Below are 24,197 nucleotides of genomic sequence, written 5' to 3' on the forward strand. Positions count from 1 at the left end.
TCAATTAGCACATGATATTTTGATTAAGTCCTTTTGTTATTTTTTTTTAAAAAGGGAACAATTCAGCATGATTTGGGTCTTAATATTCCTTTGGATTGCCATGAGTTAAAATTGCTAAGTTAGTATTATATTCAGATATTGATTTCTGTGGCTTAATGTCGATGTATGCATATAAGAGGAATTGAGCCAGATTCGTGGAAAGCCCAAACTAGACCACAGATATGAGCTTGAATGTTTGGGTTTAAACCCAAAAATGCAAGTCCAGTAATCACATGAAATGGAATTGGCCCCCTAGTGAGCAATTGCTGTGGGTTTGTCATGAAGTCAGACATTAAGGTGATTGGGTCATTGATGGCCCAAACCTTTTCCAGTAATTAAAATACCTGGCATTACTGAATTTGGGCTTTGTAATTAGTAAGAGGGCTTTGAACCTCAATTTATATTAGGTTTAACGTTTTGGCCATTTTAATTAAATATAGTTCCTTTAGTTAGAGTGAGGTGTGTCATATCAATGAAACATATAATTTATGGCTCTCACAAGACTAAATTAAAAAATCCTTTTAATAGAAGTAATTTGAAGCATGGCATGCCAATTAAAATCCCCAAAACACATGACCCTCATTTAGTTAATTTTAACTCTTTAAAATCGAGGTGTGTCATTAATTGAATTTTTCATGGCCCTCGCAAACTTTGTTATTAATTTGAAATTTCGTAGTTGCTTTAGGCGCGCTATGTAAATTGGTTTTCTTTATTTATTAAACTCGGGTGTGCATTTCATGTGACTCAATTTCAATTCTCAACAACGTTAAATAGAACGTGTCGCGAATCATGGGTGCATTTCACGTGGCGTGGTTCAAGGCATGTTTTAAATAACATTGAATCTTCCTAAAAAGCGGTTAATAAATGCATATAGGTTTAACATGTGTAATTAAAATTATATAATTGGCCAATTATAATAGTTTAAGCGACCGTGCTAGAACCACGGAACCCGGGAATGCCTAACACCTTCTCTCGGGTTAACAGAATTCCTTACTTATAATTTCTGGTTCGCAGACTTCAAAAGGAAAGTCGAATTTCCTCGATTCGAGATTCAAACAGGTGACTTGGGACACCATAAATTATCCCAAGTGGCGACTCTAATGTTTTTAAAATAAAATAATCCCGTTTTCATTGTCACTTTAATTGAAAAAAACTCCCTTATATACCTTCCGGGGGTAGGAAAAAGGAGGTGTGACAACTGTTCCGAGGAATAGAAATAAACAGTACAAAATAAACTTCAGAAAATGACTCTTAAGCTTGCAAACGCGATGATGGTAGACTAGAATAACGTGTTTACACTCTAATTACTACATTGTACTTGTGTTTGAGCTTAAATATTAGTGTATTACATTTATTATGTGTTTTATGCCTTGGAGGAAGTGATTTCGAGTTAAAAAGATATTCAGGAGCTAAATTGAACAAGTTGAAACTTTGAAGTTTGAGTAAGCTCAAGGAATTAAACCGGGATCGCGTTCGGGGGTTGAGAGCCAAGTCTGAATGTCAAAACGTGAAGAAAACAAGTTACTCTATAAACAGTCCACTGCCATGGCGGGGCAGTGTGACTTGTCGGATGCTCGTCAGAAAGTCACCTATGAACTTCTCCACTAATGCCCCGCATGGGGCGGCGCGCCTATGAGATTTTCTCAGAGTATTTTCCCGTTTCAGCTTAAAAAAAGGTTATTTTGCCTTGGCCCTAAAAAGAATTTTTTTAAAGGCATTTTTGACCTTGGAAGCTTTGGGAGAGAATTGGACCCTACAAGACTCAAGATTTCATTATCTTTCCATCAATTCAATACGGGAGTTTGGATTGTGATGTTAGATTGATGCTTTCTTATTCTTAAATTGTAGTTGTGATAACTTTCTCCATGATTGTGGAATAATTTCCCTTAGGGTTTGACGGATATGGTATTTTGAAAAATATTTGTGGATTTGTAACTCTAGTTCTTACTTGAATTCATTTATTGAGTTTTGAATTATCGCAACTTTATTCACCGGTCTATTTAATTGGAAGAGGAATATTTTGGTGATTATCTTTGCATTATTTTATTTGATTTAATTCATTGATTCTCTTAAGTAATCGAAATATCTTGTTGAATTATTGATTAAATCAAGTTAGGAGAATATTCGAGAGACGTTTTCCTAAAGACTAATCCATTAATGCATGCTTGCATACTTTCACAATACGTATATTAGTTCACCTTATAGAGTTAAGGTTTAATCGAGAGAGAAGTCTTGACTACACGTTTGAACTAATCATCGAGTGAATTCATGAGAATCATTAGAACATTAGTGTGAATTAAACTAGAGTTAAATCCCAAATTTCTATCTTGTACCTATCCTGTCAAACCCTTATTCCTCACATTTATAAGAAACCAACTTTGCGAATCTCTAGTTCTTTGCATTCAATTGTCAATTGCTTTATTTTAGTAGTTAAACATAGTTCATAATCATTTAACTCAAGTATTGATCCTCCTGAATAACAACTAAACTAGAAATTATTCGAACATTATTTAAATCCAATCCCTGTGGATATGATATTTTACTATACTATCTTTGACTAGCGAGCAATAATTTTGTGTTGTGTTTTGTGTTCGTCAAATTTTGGCACCGTTGCCGGGGATTGACGATGAATAGTATTCAAAATATGTTTTGGTTCTAATTCAGAAATTTATTTTATTTTGTTTTTCACGAGTTTCTCTTCCATGTGCAGATAATAGGTTAACTTCGTGGTGTATGACTCGATCTTCTTTAAAAAAAGTAACACCCTACAAACTGGAGTTTGAAAAACACATGCGACAAATGAGGAAAGAGAAAGAGCTCACTGGAAAATTCTTGGGGCAACCTTCAACCCAAGAACACATGGCTAATAACAGTGACGAAAAGGTAAATTTAGCTGCAAGAGAGACAACACAACATAGAGAAGAAGCTGCAAGGATAGCAGCTGAGGCAGTCCGTATAGCTGCTGAGGAGACCGCTAAAGATGATGGGGGTCGAAGATTCAATCTAAATCAACCCTTGATTGAAGACCAATTTTAGAATGTGGTACCCATACCTGGTAGAGCATTGGATGATTAAGCCAAACCAATATACAATCAGGGACTGTCTAGCGAATACTTTCGAGTTGAAGCAAGGCTTGCTTCAAACTATCCAAAATAACTGTGTCTTCAGAGGGAAGGTGAATAAAGATCATAACACTCACTTGATGGATTTTGAGGAAATCATGAACATGTTCCAGTATAACAGAGTGTTAAAAGATGTTATATACTTAAGGGCATTCCCCTTTTTACTTAAGGATGATGTGAAGCACTGGCTTCGTAGCTTACCAACGGGGTCGATCATGATATGGGAAGATATGACTAGAAAGTTTCTTGAAAAATACTTCTCAGCTGCAAAAATAGTGAAGTTCATAAGGGAAATTCACAACTTCTGCCAGACGGACACTGAAACAGTCTTCGGGGCTTGGAAAAGATTCAAGGAGATAGTGAGGAAGTATCAATATAATGGGATTGAATTGTGGATGCAACTCCAGGACTTTTGGGTTGGACTGACACCTCCTTCACGATGAACTCTGAACACTGCAGTTGGGGGTCCTTTAATGAAGAAGACTCCCGAGAAGATTGTGGCAATTCTTAATAAGCTCTCTAAAGATGCTAACCAGTGGCCTGCTGAGAGTAATGATAGAAGAAAATCTGTTGGGGTTCATCAAGTAGATTGTAGCACATTAGTGCAAGCCCAGGTAGACACCATGGACAAAGAGATAAGAAAGTTGACCTTAGCCAAGGTCCAGAGCCAACTATTACTAGTTTGTGATTTATGTGGAATGGGTCATCCAACGTATGAGTTTCAGACCTTAGCTGCAGATGAAGTGGTAAATATTGTGAGAAGCTTTGACAGAGGCAACTACCAAAGTGGTAATAATTTTAACTCTATGGGATAGCGACACCCATGCTTTTCTTGGAGTTCATCAAGTGGTAGCTTGAACTCAAGGCAGCAACATAACTCCAGACCCTAGGGACAGGGAGCTCCAGGTTTTCAAAATTAACAGAGGCAACAATATCAGCCTCCATAGTCTAATCAGGCTAGTATGGAAGATCTAATGAAAGCCTTTATTATTAAGGCATATGGGAGACTTAAAACACATGGCTCAACTATAGGAGAACATGGCCCAGCTATCAAAGAACTAGGCACAACTTTTCAAAACTTGGAAAGACAGGCTGGGCAACTAGCTAATCTATTATCTGGGGTTCTAGGAACTCTCCCTGCCGATACTGAAAGAAATCCAAAAGAGACAATAAATGCAGTGTATTTGAGGAGTGGTCGCGAATTGGAGGATCCCAAGGCAAAACAAAAGCATGAGTTTATTGAAGGATAGGTAGAGATTATAGAGGAGCAGAAAAATAACAATATGCAAGAAGGTGAAGTGATGGTAAATAATGGTCTGAAGAAGAAGAAGGGGAAGACTATAGCTCAAAAAAAGAAGAAAGATGATTATGCAACGGATAATGAGATTGATGAGATCAAATACAGGCCTACTCTACCTTTCCCCCAGAAGCAAAGAAGAAAAAAGATGGACAAATAATTCAGGTACTTTTTAGAAGTGCTAAAGCAGGTGCATGTAAATATACCTTTCACATAGGTACTTTCGCAGATGCCAGCTTACGCTAAAATCTTGAAGGAGATATTGTCCAAGAAGCGAAAATTGGAAGAGACATCGATTGTCTAGATGACAGAGCATTATAGTGCTATTTTGCAAAATAAGCTCCCTAAAAAATATGGAGATCCAAGGAGTTTTACTATACCTTTCTCTTTAGGAAGTACTAAATTTAAAAAATCTTTCTGTGATTTAGGTGCTTCTATTAATCTTATGCCTTTGCTTATTTTCAAGAAATTAGAGGGAGATATTGGAGACATTAGGTCGGTGCATGTGTCCTTGCATTTGGCAGATCGGACCACAATCATACTTGAAGGAATAGTGGAAGATGTGCTAGTTTGGGTGGACAAATTTGTGTTCCTTATGGACTTCATTGCGGTGAACATGGAGGAGAATAGGGAGGCCCCGCTGATTTTAGGAAGACCCTTCTTGGCTACGGGCAGAGAAATTCTGGATATTCAAAAAAGGCAACTCATGCTCAGAGTGGGGGATGAAAGGCCAATCTTCAAGATGGAAGGAAAAAGGGGGCCCCTAAAGGAGAAACTAGGAGAGAGTAAAATCGATAAGTGTGGGGTGTACCCAAAGAAAGCGGAAAAGAAGCTCTCAACATAGATGTGTACACTGGTTCGAGCATGCAAAGGAGATCCCGAATTTGATTCTGACCCCGACTAGATAAATCAGGGAAGTTTACTTGGTTTTCATTTGTGTATCATGAGGACATGTCTGGGTGTCAATGGATATTTGAAAACTGCCTAAACCGACCGAACCGTACCGTACCGAACCGATTTTTAGGTTTCTTTTTAAGAAACCGTAGGTTTTTATATAAATTTATAACCGCACCGATAATTAGGGTAGATCTTTTATTTTATAAAAATAAACCAAAAAAATGTCGAACCGTACCGAATAAATTTTACATGTGGAAAATATATTTATTTGGTAAGTTTAAAAATAATAATGCATTAATTTTCTTTGGGCCTTGGAATTATGAAAACTATTACAAGCCAACAAGTAATTAAACTCAAAATACTAATTCCTAAAATATATTATGCTACTTCTACTTAAACTAAATTATTTTAAGTATCTGTATTAGCAAGACACAAAATATTCTAGCGATTATGAGTAGCAAACTACAATGTATTGAATATGTTTCCTTTCATATAATTTAGACTTATCTTTTTGAATATTTTATCTTCTATAGACTTTATTCTTGAGTCTCATCTTGGTATATCTTTCAACTCGTGTGATTTATATTTTTTTTTGTCTTTGTTTGATTTCTTTTACGTTGTTGTAGAATAATTGATGGATCTATACTCTAGCCATATTTTTTTTTAAATTCATCACCTTTTAGACAGTAAAAATATCTAGAGAGTTTTGCTAAATCCTATAAAAGAACGTATGTTATTGTATTCTATTTCTACTGGTGAATTTTACATGATATTTTAAAAAATACCGAAAATTAACTGAGCCGTGCCGATACTGAAGAAAAACCGACATGATTGGGACGGTTTCAAAAAGTCTAATTTTGGTTATACATAATAGAATAACCAAAAAAATGGTATGGTACAAATTTTATAAAATAATCGTCCGAGCCGAACCATTGACACCCCTAAGGACATGCCACAATTTAAAGTGTGGAGTGTGGGATAATGTAAATATGTACATGTGTGTTTTTGATTTCTTTTGAAAAATAAAATCTGACTTTTCCCGACAATGGATTTCCTCGATTGTCTTCTTGAGGGATCAAAGCCGAAGAAAAAAATATTTTATTTTTATTAGGTAGTGTAATAATTTCCCCTTGGTTTTTCTTTGTACCGCGGTTCTTTTCCAAGTGTTTTACTTGAACCGGGTGTATTTATATTTTCTTTTAGTAGGAGTAGTGAAGTCTTGTGATATGCATTAAATAGAGATAACTTTTCTTGACTTTGTTGTGCCTTGAGAGCAGTGAGTTCCTTATTTGTGACGCCTAGGCTCAGTTCTTGACTCTTAAATAAGTACCTTAGATTGTGTGATTGTAAAGTTGCTTAAATGCTTTGACTAGATAGTTGGGATATATCCAATCCTAAGTAAGTTATGTGTCCATGTGTGTGTGAGGTTTTGTGATATTCTGTGCATGTCAGTTGATGTCTAGAACTTGTCCTGTGTGTTTGTGAAGTGAAATAGTAGTCTTGTTCCTAGGAAGTAATACATGCTTTTCTTTATTGAGGCCAGATATATGTTTTTACCCACCTAATGATGATGTATCTTAGTTAGCCCCGTTGAACCTGTAATCCTATTTCTTTGGCAACCGCACTACAAACTTGACGCCTTTGTTTGAATTGACTATCTGTTTGAACTGTTTACCTCTCTTGAGCACTTGATTTTGTTATGATTTTGTAAAGGCTAAGTGAGGTATGGTCGGATTTTTGAGTGGAACTATAGAAAAAGGAGAAATGTGCTCTGTTTGAAAAGTTGTGAGAGCCACTTGTAGAGAATTGAAAAAGAAAAAGAGTTTGATTAAAAAGGAAGAAAAAAATCAAAACTTAGAAAAGAAAAAAATATTCCATGCTAGTGATAGTTCTCATCTTGTTTATGCTTAAAGATATTGGGAGCTTGATGCTATTATGTATAAAGGTTGGGTTTGGTCCAACATAAGTGTGGGGTTTGAATTGTTGATGTATATGTATTAAAGTGCTTAGGGAGGTGTAGTCACTATATCCAAATCTATCCTACCCTTCCCACAGCTTGCATTACAACCAAACTAAGTCCTACTTGATCCTTGACTGACTGAGCTCAATTAATAGAGTATTACACTACCGGCAAGCCTATGGTACATTTTTTTGTGTCACATGAATTTTATTTATGAGAGTGAGTGAATTCTTTCTATCTTGATTTATTCTTGGGTCTTGAAATTTATCATATGTGGAACTACTCTCTATTGTTTGTGTGAGGGCACATGATTTGCAAAGGTAAGGTGAAATCTTTGACCTCTGTGTTAGAGTAAGTGAAAAATGTGTGGTGCTCGTGAGTCGAGTCTTGCGTCGAGGATGTTATGCTATGGTGCTTAGTCTGTTTTAAATATTCTTGGCATGATACGTTAGGGAAGTTGTCTGATAAGAAGGTCGTCTCTATGTGAAGTGTAGTTTGATTGCTCGAGGGCGAGCAATGGTTTAAGTGTGGGGTGTTGATGGTAGGCTAGAATCACGTGTTTTAGTCATATTTTGTGTAAGCATTTAAATTTTGTTGAATTTAGATCGATAAAATAATGTGGACTGTATTTTATAATATGTTAGTCTAACTAAATATTATGGGCTAATATAATTAGATTAATTATATAAGTCCAAATACATCTGGGTTAAATAAATAAGTCCAAATTTATTGGGTTAACCTATTTAATTAGGCTACAAATGATAAGCCCGCTTCATTAGGCCCAATATGTCATATTCTTAGAGGCCCAGTTTGGTACCATGTGTCAAATGACGTGGTGGACCAAGTCAAATAGAAGAGCCAATAGGATCGTGCCATGTGTCAAAATGACAAGGCAAATTAAAAGGCCAATGAAAGCGTGCCTCGTGTGCAAGTGACATGTTCTTGCCAATCAAATACAACCTTGTCACACTTCAATTTGATTGATCGGAAAGAGTTTGTTCTTATCATAACTCTTCCCTCCCACAACTATAAATAGGGGTCTTCATAACTCAGAAAAGACACCAGAAGTTATAACAAAGAGAAAGAAAGAGCTTGTTGATCAAGCACTGCAAATTCCTCCACAAGTTTAAAGCTTCAAGCAATCAAGTTCAAGCTCAAGAACGAAGAACAAATCAATCTCAAGCTCAAGAACGAAGAACAAATCAAGTTCAAGCTTCAAGCAATCAAGCTCAAGCTCAAGAACAAGATCGTCGTTCGTGGCAACCACTACATATTCAAGATCAAGCTCAAATGCCCTTCAATGTATTTACTATTGGAACGAAGAATTAGAGGATTCATAGAGATTGTACACTCATATTACTTGAAATTAAATACTACGATTATTGCAATATTTTTCGGCTCGATTTTATTTTGTTGACGCAAATTTATTGTCAGCAAATTCTGGCACGCCCAGTGAGAAAATCTCTACCTCTCATCTCAACTTTTCAATCACCAAAGTCCAAGAACATCAAAATCGCTTCAAAAAAAATCAACTCTAGATCAACATCCATTAAAGCTGCTAACTCCAGGTTCTATGCTGATGTGGAAAACATCCTTGATGTTACCTTTGTAAGCTTCGGACCAGTTACGAAGAGCAAAGCAAGCTCTTTAGGACAGCAAACACTCCAAGTGTCATCCGCATCAACCCCTGTTTTCATATCTTCATCCTCAAAAGGAGCAAGATCTTCCACAAACGCACATGAAGAAGGAAGCGATGTTGTTGAAAAGATCAAGAAAACTCTTGCTTTGCTTGACCTCTCTAATTCCAAGAACTATGCTATGAAGGAAGATGTTGATGCTTCAAGTGATGGATCCTCCCCACTTATACCGCATAATGTGAGCCATTCGAGAATCAATCTGTGTGACAATCCATGTTACACCACATCATCTACAATAATCATGCAAGTCATGGTGACAAACACTTCATCTGTGGAAGAGCAGTTGGTAAACTTGACGAAAGCAATCGCTGGCTTGACCAAGTGCATGCAAAATCAAGATGCTAGAATTGACAAGCTAATAGATAGGGTGGGAATCTTGATGGAAGAAGAATCCACCCATGCACCTGGAAAGCTCCCAAAAGTTCCAAAGATTGATTCTCCCCCAAGACGAGTGGCATCCGCTAAGGCTATCCCTATCTCATCTAAACGGATGATCCCCATCGATCAACTGAAGGAGTTCATTGAAGGAACCATTAAGAATAAGTATGAAGTTGCTGGCCAAGTCCTCCCTTACGTACTGCGATGACCCTAAAGGTCATCTTTTGTTTTAGAAGTTAAATCTGCATCCTGAGGCCTTGAAAACCTCTTTTTGTCTCACCTCGATTTGTGTGCACAGTCCGAGCGCATTTTTGGAAAGCTTTTATGTGAAATTTTAGAAGAATAATGAATTTGGCCTTTAAATTTGGTTAAAGTTGACTATGATCAACATTCTTCGTAAACGAACTCGGACTCGTGATCCGATGGCCCCACAGGGTCCGTAGTAAAATATGAGACTTGGGCGTATGCCCGGGATCGAATTCCGAGGTCCCAAGCCCGAGAAAAGAATTTTTAAAAAAAATTGTTTGCTGGAAAGTATAAAGGCTTTTTGAAATAAAATGATGCGTGTTCTTGATGGTATCAGGCCCTGTTGGTTTCGGAGCCTGGTATAGTTTTAAAATAATAATTAAGTTGAATTTGTGAAATTTGGTAAGAATCGGAATTGGTTTGGTATAAATCGGACCTATAGTTGAGAAAATGGAACTTTTGATGTTGTTGAGTGGTTTCATGAATTTGAGGTTTAATTCGTAGTTGCTGATGTTATTTTGATGATTTGATCGCACGAGCAAGTCTATATTATATTTTTAGACTTGCGTGCATGATTGGTTTGGAGCCCCGAGGGCCCGGGTGAGTTTTGGATAGGCCACAGAGTGAATTTGGACTTAGGAAAATTGCTGGTATGTTGCAGCTGTGTAACAGGCCTTTGATCTTGCAATTGTGAGATCAGGCTTCGCAAATGTGAAGTACTCAGGTTTAGGAAATGCGACCCCAGTGTCGCAAATGCGAGCCAAGCCTGGGCAGGCCCTCTTCGCAAATGCGAACACTGGGTGGGAACTGCGAAGCCTGCCCATCGCAAATGCAACATTTTCCTTCGCAATTGCGAAGATGACAGGATTCCAAAGGGTTCGCAATTGCGAACCCCTGGTCGCAATTGCGACATCTGAGACCTGTTAAGTGAGATTTTGACGGGATTCTTCTTCACTTTTACACTTTTTCAAACCTAAGCATCCCATAGACGATTTTCTTGAAGTGAGTTCTTCCCCAATTCAAGGTAAACGATTTTGTAACTTATTTTCTTCAATCTATAACTTCTTTTTACATGATTTCATTTTAAAATCAAGGGGTTTTATGGGAAATTGGGTGTTTTTGGGTAGAAGTTAGGATTTTCAAATTTTGGGAATTTAGACCTCGATTTGAGGTCCGATTTCAAAACTAATTACATATTTGAGTTTGTGAGTGAATGGGTGATCGGGTTTTGATTCGAACTTCGGGTTTTGACCAAGCAGGCTCGGGGTCGATTTTTGACTTTTTGGGGAAAATAATGGGAAACCTATTTTCATGCATTAGAATTGGTTTATTTAGCATATATTAATGTTATTTAGTACATTGTGACTATATACAAGCGAATTAGAAGTGGAACCGAGAGGTAAAGCAATAGTTGAGGCTTAATTTGTCTATGGAATCGAGGTAAGTGTTTGGCCTAACCTTAGCTTGAGGGAATAGGAGTTATGGTTTATTTGTTATGTGTTTATATCGAGTACGACGTATAGGTGTGGTGAGGAGTATCTATACGTTGGTGTCAAGCATGTCCGTGAGTCTTATATCATGATTGTTGTGACTCTATTATGTATCAATCATGCTCAAATTGATGATTATTAATGTTGAACAAAGCTTATGAAAGTTTCTTGGTAATTGATTATTGTTGAGAATTGGCACAAGTTGAGTTTCATTTTTGTAAGGTAATTGTTGAAACGAGATTGGTTATAGCTGAATCCCTTACCGGGATGTTATTGTTGATATAGTTGATTCCCTTGTCGGGATGTTATTATTGATATTATTGATTTCCTTGCTGGGATGTATTGTTTCTATTGTTTGGGTGAGGAAGAGTGTAAAGCATGAAGTGTGATGCCATGCATGATATTGTGAGTGAGTGTAATGCACGATGGGTGATGTCGTGCCATAATATGAGAGTTAATGCACGTAAGGTGATGCCGTGCCAATATCGTGAGGAATAATGCACGAAGGGTGATGCCGTGCCATGATTATGTGAGGTAATGTACGAAGGGTGATGCCGTGTTGTTTATGTTGTTTCATATAGTGAGGACGAGAGTAAAAGCACGAAAGGTGATATTGTGCACATGTTATCGTTTCATTATTTTGATGATTTAGATACGATGTTCATTATGCTCCTTTATTGATGCTTCTTTAATGGCTTAATGTTAGAATCTGATATTCCCCGCAGTATGTCCCCTTCCCACCTTATTCTGTAGATTTCTGTTACTCTGTTTCTGTTTGCACATGATTTAACTGCACAAGAATATATGATTGTCGTGTCCTAGCCTCGTCACTACTTCGCCGAGGTTAGGCTCGACACTTACTCAATACATGGGGTCGGTTGTACTGATACTATACTCTGCACTCTTTTGTGCAGATTTCGGTACTGGACCCGATGAGTAGTTGAGGTAGTTTCCTTTAGTCTAGGGAGACCAAGGTAGATTTGCTGGCGTCCACAGATCCTGAAGTCCCCCTTCCCTGTTTAGTTTTCTGTTGTCTTTTTTCTTTTCCGAGAATGGTTGTACTTTCTTTTCAGATCAGTATTTGTATTCATTCGTAGATGTTCGCAAAGTTGTGACACCAGATCCGTGGGTGGACTTGTATTGGATGATTTGATCATGTTATAACTCTTCCGTATTTATTAACTCTTTAACTTTAGTTTCTATTTATAATTGTTTGGGATTGATTGTTACTGTGTAGAACTCTAATAATTGGCTTGCCTATCTTTCACGAGTAGGTGCCATCATGGCTCCCGAGGGTGGGAAATCTGGGTCGTGACAAGTTGTTATCAGAGCTCTATGTTGATTAGGTCTCACAATTCACGAACAAGCTAGGTAGAGTCTAAGGGATCAGTACGGAGACGTCTGTGCTTATCTCCCAGGGGCTACAGAGTTTTGGAAAAAAAACTTCACATCTATTCTTCTCTATCATGCGATTTGACTTCTCAATACTACTTGAACTTCTACTCTGTTCTTTCGCAGATGGTTGATCAGTAGCCCGAGCCCCCAGTGGCAGCTCCTACAAGGGGAAGAGGACGAGGTCGAGGTCGTGCTAGAGGACGAGGTCGAGGCCGTGCTAGAGGTCGAGATAGGGGCAAGGCTCCGCCCAGAGCAACAACACCAGCAGCGGAGCCTCAGATAGAGTTTGAGGAGGAGGCTCCAACCCAGACCGTTCCAACAGGGCCAACTCAGATTTCAGAGGGGTTCATTGCTACCCCAGTACTTCAGGATGCTTTGGTCCGTCTAGTGGACCTTATGGAGAGTGTCGCTCAGGCAGGCTTACTTCCTGTTAGGGGTGTACATAGGTCGGGTTGGTTCGGATTTACGATTACCAAATCAAACCAATTATGTCGGGTTATTAAATCTAAAGACCAAACCTAACCAATAAAACTCGGGTTTTTCAATCTTGGTTTTTCTCGGGTTTTCGGGGTTTTCGGTTTTTTTTTTCCGGTAAAATTTTCGTAGAACAAAACATATATCTTGTACTCAAATATTTATTTAATCCTTGTAAGACACAACTATATAAAGTATTTCCAAGAAAATAATACAAAATATGAGATGTGTCATGGAATTATCCTAAAATATTCAACAATAAAGACAATATAATTATATAATAAGAATATTGCTAATTAAAAAAACCATAATAAAAATAAACATAATCTAAAAGTGCTAAGTTATGCTAAAGTAAGTAGACTAATAAGGGAGTATTGATTACATGACTAAACGCTAAAGAAAAGATAAAAATAGGTTATGTATTTTTATCTAAATTATTGCAAAACAAAAAATAAATATTCAATACATTCTTGTTCGTAGTATTGACTATTGAATTGAATATTTTTTTGTTAGCATTAGTATTGATTCGATTTTGGTCTGGGTTTTTGTTAGCATTATTTAATTTACTAATATTAATGGCTATAATACTTATTGGAACAGTCAAAAGTTCTAAGTCCAACATCAAAATAATACCTTAAAAGATAAAATTATGAAATTTTTTAAGAAATATTTATAAATTACATCACAATAAATATATTTATATATTAAATATATCTAAAACTTCTATATATATAATGTCAGGTTGGTTTGGTTTCAGTTTGACTTTCTTTAGTTAAAACCAAACCAAACCAATTATGGTCGGGGTTTTTTTCCAACACCAAACCATAGTCGGGTTTTTTTTCTCGGTTTGACTCGGATTATCGGGTTGGTGCGATTTGTCGATTTCCTTTGTACACCCCTAGTTCCTGTAGCACCAGCCTTCTCTCATGTTGGGGGAGGAGCACATTCTCCCGCTACTCGCACATCGGAGTAGATGACTCCCCAGTTTTAGACTCCAGCAGCTCAGCTAGTTGGGGTAGTTTAGCCGGGTTTTATGGCTCAGACCGGTGATGGAGCAACTATGTCTGCTGATGCTTTGTGGAGGTTGGATAAGTTCAGCAAGCTCTTTACTACTACTTATGGTGGTACATCTTGAGAGGATCCCCAGGACTATTTGGACAGTTGTCATGAAGTTCTTCGGAACATGGGAATAGTGAAGATCAATGGGGTCGACTTCGCTTCTTTTCGTCTGTCAGGTTCCGCCAAGACTTGGTGGAGAGATTTTTGTTTGGATAGACCAGCTGGATTACCGTCTTTGACTTGGAATCAGTTCTCTCAGTTGTTTCTGAAGAAGTTTCTTCCTATCACTCAGAAGGAGGATTATCAGAGGCAATTTGAGCGCCTCTAGCAGGGTTGTATGACCATCACTTAGTACGAGACCAGATTCATTGCCTTGGACCGTCATGCTCTTATCATACTTTCCACCTATAGAGACAGGATGAGGAGGTTCATTGAGGGACTCGCTCAACCGATTCAATCGCAAATGGCTAAGGTGACAGGGAGCGAGATTATTTCTAGGATACGACCAATGTGGCCAAGAGAGTTGAGATGGTTCTATCACAGGGGAGTGGTCAGGGGTCTGACAAGAGGCCTCATCATTCAGGCAGGTTCAGTGGTGCCTCATCTGGAGGTAGAGATTCTTTTGGTAGGGGCCATCCTTCCAGGCCATTTCATTCAGCACTTCTGTCTTCTCACGGTGAGCCAGGTGGCCGTGGTTCTCATATGCAGTATTCTGATCAATTGCCCTACAATGCACCACCACCTCCTATCAGTGCACCGCTGCTCCAGAGTTTTAAGGGTGGTTACTCAGGCCGTCAGGGTCAGCAGTCTCAGCAGCCGAGGGCTTGTTACACCTGTGGCGATACGAGGCATATTGTTAGGTATTTCCCTCGAGCACCGAGTAGCTCTCAGCATCAGGGTTCTCATGCCATGGTTCAGGCATCGAGTGTTCCACCGCCCGCTCAGCCAGCTAGAGGTAGGGGTCGAGGTGTTAGAGGTGGAGGTTAGGCTGTTAGAAGTGGAGGTCAGGGTATTAGAGGTAGTGGTCAGGCAGCTAGTGGTGGAGGCCAGCCAGTAGGAGGCCGTCCTCGGGATGTAGTTCAGAGTGGTAGGGCCCAGCCCCAATGTTATGCTATCCCAGCCAGACCTGAGGCTGAAGCATCTGATGCAGTTATCACAGGTACGGTTTCAGTATGCAGTAGGGATGCTTCAGTTTTATTTGATCCAAGGTCTACATATTCTTATGTATCATCTTATTTTGCCCCTTATCTGGTTGTGCCTCGTGATTCTTTGAGTGCACCTGTATATGTGTCTACACCAGTGGGTGATTCTATTGTTGTAGATCGAGTCTATCGCTCGTGTGTGATTATTATTGGGGGTCTTGAGACCCGTGTAGATCTCTTACTTCTCAATATGGTAGACTTCGATGTCATTTTAGGGACTGGTTATCCCCTTATCATGCTGTATTGGACTGTCACTCCAAGACCGAGACCTTAGCCTTGCCGGGTTTTCCTCGATTGAAGTGGAGAGGGACTCCCAGTCATTCTGTCAGTAACGTTGTTTCTTACATAAAGGCTCGGCGTATGGTTGAAAAAGGGTGTTTAGCTTATTTGACGTATGTTCGTGATTCTAGTGCTGAGATTCCTTTGATGGACTCTGTGCCTGTTGTTCGTGAGTTTCCAGAGGTATTTACTTCAGACCTGCTGATCGAAACCAACCCTGTACTACTACAAAGTAGCAAGAGTGGTCGAAGCAGCTTTTACCTGAGAAGGTCAGGATCGATTTCCACAAGGAGCTAGAGATTGGAGTTGAGTTTCTATCTAAATTGGAGTTGCGTAATTGTTCCTAATTGCACTTCTATTCATAATTGGTTTTGATATTACTTCTAATTTTATACTACTAAGAGGCTAAATTAGGCTAAGTGAAGCTAAGAGTAAACTATTGAAGGTTGTCTAAATAGGTAAAAGACACTAGGGAAGTGACTTTCTCCTAGGTGGGTAATTGACGGATTCTCGAGTCTAAGGCTAGATTGTCATACTTGGGGAGTATGATATAACCATTGCACGATTCTACTCACTTTATACCTCTCGGTAGTTCGAGTGATTTTGTCGTAATTGACTTTCTCAAGACCAATTGGGTATGATAATTTGTGCAAACAATAGAGGTTCAAGTCGGGTATTACTATCTCTAGGTTTAACCCTTTAATTGGGGCTATCAATCTCTTGAGTACGCCCCAATTCCTTGTTGGACCAATTTCATGGACTTAGGCTCTCTTTCTCAAGAGCAGCCAAAATCAACTAGGTATAAACTAGTGTTTGCAGCTGCTAATTCAATATTTAAACCATAAATTAGTCCAAATATCAAACACCCATAGACATTCAAACCTTAAAACACAAGACCCATCAATTACCCACACTAGGGTTGAGCCACAACCCTAGCTAATGGGTCTAGCTACTCATGATTATAGAATAAAACAAAGAAATAGAAGAAGAAAAACCCATAATATTTAATTACTAGATAAAACTTGAAGATTCAATGATGAAATTAAGCTAAAATTACTCAAAATAGAAAAGAAGTACTGTTCACGAGCGCAAGTGATCGTTCAAATACAACTGATGACCTAAAAATGGGAAAATAAGCTATTTATACTAGGCTAAAATTTTTTGACAAAAATATCCCTGTGGGGCTAGTGCGGACCGCACAAAATCGAGTGCGGCCGCACTAACGCTCTTGATTGAAAACAATCTGCTCTCTGAAGTTGGCCACCGCGGGCCACACAAAATGCACTGCGGCCGCGGTAGCTTCTATTGCGGCCGCACAAAATGGACCGCGGACCGCATTGGTAATATTCCTCCAACTTGGCACCTCTCTGAACTTGAGCTTTGTGCACTGCACAAAATCGAGTGCGGCCGCAATGAAGTCAATGCGGTCCACATGAAATGTTTTGCAACCGCATTGCTTGGCTGCCTGAAATGAGCACTCTCTGAACCTCCTCTTTGCGGATCGCACAGAATGGTGTGCGGCCGCACTAGTCCTATTTTACTGAGCTTGGATTTGTTCTTGGTACTTGTGCATGTTTCACTCCTTTTTGAGCTGGTTTTGACAAATTATCACCTTGTTGACCAAACCCTGCAATCAAGTATAACATGTGAGCCTTTGGGACTATTTTGTACACATTTCTAATCAAAACTTAAGCAAGAAGAAGTGTAAAATGCATCATAATCCCTAGTTATCAACTCCCCCAAACTTAAGCTTTTGCTTGTCCTCAAGCAAACAAAATAAGACTCACCCCTTAAGAGTAAATCCAAGAAAATTCAGCCGACCTGAATTGAACTCATCTAGCATCAATTGGCACTAACAATTGCCCTCAATTCAAATGAATCATTACCAACATTCACTCTTTTAAACATCATGGATTTAGTGCGACACAAGAGCCTCAAGAGTTGACTCAACACATCAAAGAAACTCTTTCTATTACTTTGGTCATTGTGGAACCCAAACTCACACATCCTCGACTCTCCCTAAACAAACCTCACCTTTGGAATAGTAGCACTCAGAACGAGGTTAATGGGAATACACTCATCTCTTTCAAGGAAAAGTCACAAGTCCGGCTCTAAGTACCATATGCTTGCCCCTTATATGAGTCACTACTAATGTAAGCTTCATTCAACTCAAGATCATATAGGGCTTTTGTGGTGACATAGTGAAGGCTTTTGGTTCAGGGTAGGAAATGTTTGGTCTAAGTAGGTTCCATCTTCCCTTTAGCACTTCTTTTGCTTCGTTTTGGCACGCATTCACTTGACTTTTTTAAGTCATTTCACTTCTTTCTAAGGGGTTAGAGAGACGCATTGTCACTCTTTCTTGTTCATTTCAAATCTTTTCTCCTTTAGCAACTTTCCACACCTTTCATTCTTTGCTTTTATTGAACATTCTTTTTGTCTTTTGCTTTTCTTTCTTTTTCATTACCTTTCCTTTTCTTTATTTTGTACCTTTTTACCACTTTGTTGTAATCCTCGTCTCTTCCCCCAAACTTATACTTTTGCCATGTGTTAAGGAAAGATTGGGTGCCAAGAGAGGGTATCTTTAGAATGGGTAAAGGCTTGTATCGTGGTTCTTGAAGGAAAAAGGTCTAAGGCTCAAAAAGGTTGACTAGGGATTTTATCATTGGTAGGCTATGGAAGTGTTCAAGATATCATTCGGATCAAGGAGAGCCTATAATCATGTCTCAAGTCAAATTACACTTAGGATTTTGCCTAGACAAACATTCAGTGCAAGTTCTAGACCAATGGCTCGGGACTTGGACTTGCAATTCAAATTCTCACCACACAAGCTATGGGATTGCTAAATATACAGAGTCGGGGGTCTACAACAACCTTAGATAAGATTTGAGAACACAATGGTCCCGAAAAACCACTTGATGATTATCGGCCAACACAAGAGTCACAAGGTTACAACTTTCACTATCCTATACACAACGATTTATTTTTGACCATAGGATCAAAGGCAAATGTGTTAGGCCCAAACGAAGCTTTGCTTGAGGTACCCTTACCAACTAACTACTAAAATGCAAAAAGAAAACAGACTCAAACCCTTAAGAAGGTTGTCATGCCATCCATCATCGGGAAGAGCCACCCGGTTCACACAAATTTCACCTTTGGAAAGAATCGTGGCGTTAAGAAAACCAAAGGCTTATTGCAAAAACTCAAAACAAGAAGCTACGAACATAAAATAAGAATCTAAGAAAGGAAAAATGTGGAAAGTAAAATGAATATGTACAAGAGGGGATTTAATCGAATATACAATAGGGGAAATGAATATATACATAAAAACATAACTTTTATATACAGACCCAAGGTAAAAAGTACGAAAAGTGCAATGAGATGCTAAAATTATATACATACCAAAGATAAAAAGGAAAGAAAGCGTAAAATATTGTCATATGTACAGTCATCCAAATATCCAAATAGGGCTACCCCCTCAAATGAAAGTTGGCATTGTCCTCAATGCCAACTAACCAAAATAAGCACAAAAATAGAGAAGAGAGGAAAAAGAAACTCCCTATGGGCCCTCCGTCTGCATGGGATCCTAAGTCTGGGTCCCTGGGTCCTCTGTCTGCTCGGGAACCTGTGACTGGCTCCCCGTGATCTATGGCTCTGCTGGGACCTGGACTGAGTCCTGGGTTGAATCCTGGGGCTGGCTGGAGTAACCTCCCTGCGGGTCCTCCAACTGAATAAATGCATCGTCAGACTAGGGGATCACCCTCTTCCTCTTGGGAGGCCTCTCGGGCTCCTGCTCTGGCTGGGTCTGGGCTGCTGGTACTGGGTCATGCAATGGAAAATCTAAAGGCAGGTGATCCGCCTTCAATCTCTCAACCTCGACCCATAGCTCCTTCACTGACTCTTTTGAAGCCCGAGTCTTCCTCATTTTTTCGCCTCCCTAGCAAGTTCCTTGAGTGCCTTTAATGTGAATCAAAAACATCCGTAAGCAATTTCTGGTTCTCTAGGGTCTTCTTCTCATTGTCCAGAAGATTCTTGAGAGTGTCCTCAATGGACTGTGGGACCTGTGGAGGAGGAGGTGTTAACTGAGCTGCCACTGTGGTAGATAGTACAGACAACATAGAAGTAGCTGTTTGTATGCAGTGGAGGAAGGTATCTTTGGAACTGTAAAAGTGGAAGAACCTAGGACCATGTCTGTTGAGGTGGAAGGAGGCTGAGTAGGAGACACTACCACTACTGGCTCTTCAGACTGGGTAGTCGAAGTAGTGGCTTTGCCCTTGAAGTGCTTATCCTTAGGGTTGTCATCACTCTGTAGGCTATACCATGAGAAAGGTGCCTTCGCCTTCACTTTCACATCAAACTTCCGCTTTTCCACATCTTTGTCCTACAGGTACATGGTCTGGAAGTTGGGGAAGGGATAAGATCTGTCACCTTAATTCACTACCCGTGTAATAACCCGGGACATCACATTCCCGACGTTAATTGGGTACCCCGCCATGATAGATGCTACCAAAATCGCCCGGTGAATAGGGAGTGAGTTGTCGTGGGTGGTAGGGTCTAGCCTGCTGCACACAAATGTCTCCCACCCCTTAGCCTCAAAGTTCAAAGTTCTCCTCATGATCTTCACTCCTGCAGTCAACCAATCTGGGGTGGTACCTGGGATTGTCAAGTGCTTCGCCAACCAAGGACGAGCTTCCTCGCCTAATGCCATCTTCTCCAAGTACAAGGAGTCATCCTCCTCCAAGAATCCCAGGTAATCATTTATGGTATTTCCATCGAATTTCACCTTCAATTTCCGCACTTTGGTGACTGTGGTGCCCTTTTTGATGTGGGCCACATTTGTGTAGAACTCATTCACTAAATGCTCATTGGCATCCTTCACATGGCCTATGAAGTAGTCCCATCCAGCTCTCTCTCTGAATTGCCTCAACACATTGGGGTTGTGAGGCAAAAGGTCTCGTATGATAAATTTATGCTCAAGTATCAATTTCCTCTCGGGCCACCACTCTCAAAATTTGTGGTAGGAAACCTCACTTACAAACCGGTCCTGCCATGCCTCCGAATTTCTAGTCCTCTCTACCCCACCTACTTGGGGCTCACCCCCTTCTATTTCTTCCCCTTCTTCTGCTACGGGACCCTCTCCGGACAATGAAGCTGTAGGAGAGGTGGAATATTCATTTCTACTGCCGGCAGATGAGACCTCAAACAACTCAGAAGATATACGCACTGATGCTTGGGCATTGGGAGAGCCTGGAGGTGTATCCCTCAACCTGTTCCTCTCCGGCCAGTCAGGAACATACTCCAGCACGGAGCCTGAAGATGCCTCCTAGGAAGGCTCATACTCACTCCCCCACTGGTCAATGGCTCTGTCAGTAGCTCTTATGATCCTCCTTGTGTTCTTTATATTTTGTCAGACTTGTTAGGTCAATCTTAGCATTCCTTGTCCCCTACCCCGGGAAGACTCTCCTCTTCCTGATTGTTTACCACCTTTGCCTCGAGATTTCACCATTGTCTACAAGCAACATTAAGTTATGCTTTGTTAGTATCAGTAGAAAGAATGAAATGCAAAGTTGCAGAAAAATTTATTGTAGATAGTTTAAATGTTGCAGAATGCGGATCGCACAAAATGAGGTGTGGCCGCAAAGAGGCTACCGCGGACCGCACAAAATCCATTGCGGTCCGCATAGAGGTGGGGTTCAGACTACCCACTCTCTGAATCTATGCACCGTGGATCGCACAAAATCTATTACGGCTGCGGTCCTCAAATGTCAGCATTTTGTACTTGGTCCATTGCGGTCCGCACAAAATAGCATTGCGGACATCATAGAGGCACCGCGAACCATACAAAATCCATCACGGTCCGCACTAAGTGCCCAGCAGCAATACCAACCTAGGGTTCATGTTTTGTTCATTTTTAGTCCAATTATTCATCTATTAATGATTCCCTAAGTGTTGCCTCAGTGTTTTAACGACCTAGTCCTAATTAAAACTTTATTTAACTAACCTATGCTACAATATTGATAGAAAAATGGGAAGGGAAGGAAAAAGGAACTAAGAAAAACAAAAATTGAAAGAAAATAACAAAATTAAACAAATGAGAAGGAATTAAAGTTACCAGAAATGAAATGCAGTGATGATTAATGGGCCGTAGTAGTTAATTGCGTGCAGTTTAGCGAGATGAACAGTAGTTTTGTGCTTCTGAGAATAAAAAGATCGAAAAGTTCAAATGGAGGGCCTAAAGTCCTATTTATAGAAAATGGTCCTGGGCCCCAGGTCACCTACCCACTGCGGACCGCACAAAATGGCACTGCGATCCGCGGTGCTCAAAATCATGAGGCACTGGCAAATTGACCACTACGGACCGCAAGAAATCCAGTGCGGCCACAGTGGACCATCGCGGACAACACAAAATGGCATGCGGCCATGGTGGAAAACTTCAGAGACTTCCTACTTTTGTCAAATCACGTCTACGGTCCGCATTGATTTCTTGCCCCCGCACAAAGGCCTTTGCGGCCACACAAAATGAGTGCGGTCCGCATTGCCAACTTCAGAGAGTGATCATTTTTCAACTTGTTCCTACACTGCATCAACACAATCCTACAACATCTCACAACCAGTCAGTCCAAAAATAAATCCTACACTATAATGAAAATCAAGAAGAAAGACACATAGGTTGCCTCCCAAGAAGCGCCTGATTTAATGTCGTGGCACAACATAGGTTACCATCAAATCACTTGAGATGAAGAAGTGCCACCATGTGGCTGTCATCAATCTTGCCCAGGTAGTACTTGACCCTGTGCCCATTCACTCTGAAAACCTCACCATTTTTGTTCTTCAAGTCAAGTGTACCAAACGGAGTCACAAACACCACTTCAAAAGGTCTACTCCATTTTGGCTTAAGCTTTCTTGGAACAGACGTAATCGAGAGTTGAACAAGAGAACCAATTCACCCACTTTGAACTCCTTGCCACGAGCATATTTATCATGAAGGTACTTTATCTTGTCCTTGTACAAGGAGGAACTGGAGTAGGCATGGAATCGAAATTCATCAAGTTCATTAAGCTGCTCCGCACAAAGATTTGCTGCCACAGCCCATTCAAGATTCAACTTCCTCAAAGCCCACATGGCCTTGTGCTCTAACTCAACCGGTAGATGACAAGCTTTTCCAAACACCAACCGATACAGAGACATACCAATCAGAGTCTTGTAAGTAGTCCTATGAGTCCATAGAGCATCATCCAACTTCTTTGACCAATTGGTCCTATTTGCATTGATCGTCTTTGATAATATACTCTTGATTTCCCTGTTTGAGACTTCAACTTGTCCACTCACTTGAGGATGATAAGGAGTAGAAACTTCGTGGTTAACACCATACTTTGCAAGCAAAGTATCAAAAGCTCTATTACAAAAATGAGACCCCCCATCACTTATGATTGCACGAGGAGTGTCAAACCTTGTAAAAATGCTCTTCTTGAGAAATGCAACGACACTCCGGGCCTCATTGTTGGGTAGAGCCACGGCTTTAACCCACTTTGAAACATAGTCAACCGCCACATGAATGTATGTATTCCCACATGAGCTAACAAACGGGTCCATAAAATCAATGCCCCATACATAAAAAATATCAGCTTCAAGGATGGTATTGAGAGTCATCTCATCTTTCTTCGAAATTTCACCCGCTCTTTGACATTCGTCATACCTCTTCACAAGTTCACTTGCATCTTTGTACAAAGTTGTCCAATAAACCCCACAACTAAGAACTTTTGAAGCTGTCCTCGCCCTGCCATGATGGCCACCATAGGGAGAGGAATGAGAAGCCTCCAAGATACTCAATTGCTCTTCCCCTGGGACACACCTTCGGATCACACCATCCGTGCAAATCTTGAACAAGTACGGCTCATCCTAATAGAAATCCAAACTATCCCATTTGAGCTTCTTCCTTTGGTTAGAAGAGAGCTCACACGAGATTATACCAGTCACGAGGAAATTAGCAACATCCATAAACCATGGCATACCATTCACCGACACTGAAAGGAGTTGTTCGTCGGGAAATGAATCATTGATCTCTAGGCCATCACGAGGCTTCCCCTCCTCCTCCAAGAGGGACAAGTGGTCCGCCACTTGGTTTTCACTACCCTTCCGGTCCACAATCTCCAAATCAAACTCTTGAAGTAACAAGACCCATCGCATCAGTCTAGCTTTGGAATCTTTTTTCATCATCAAGTACCGGAGTGCGGCATGATCGGTATGGACTATGACCTTGGCACCCATAAGATATGGCCGAAATTTCTCCATTGCAAACACAATAGCCAAAAGTTCTTTCTTGGTCACCGTGTAGTTCACTTGAGCATCATTCATTGTCTTACTCGCATAGTACACTGGATGAAACATTTTGTTCACTCCTTGACCCAAAACCGCCCCAACTGCAACATTATTTGCATCACACATGAGCTCAAAGGGTAAGCTCCAATTAGGTGCGGTAATGATAGGAGTGGTGGTCAACTTATGCTTGAGAAGTTCAAACGCTTGCATACATCTCTCATCGAATACAAACTTGGCTTCTTTTTCCAATAGCTTGCATAAGGGGTTAACTACCTTCGAAAAGTCTTTGATAAATCTCTGGTAGAACCCCACATGCCCAAGAAAACTTCTAACTCCCTTGACAGAG

This window comes from Nicotiana sylvestris, chromosome 9 (assembly GCF_000393655.2).
Source record: "Nicotiana sylvestris chromosome 9, ASM39365v2, whole genome shotgun sequence".
In the NCBI taxonomy this organism is placed as follows: Eukaryota; Viridiplantae; Streptophyta; class Magnoliopsida; order Solanales; family Solanaceae; genus Nicotiana; species Nicotiana sylvestris.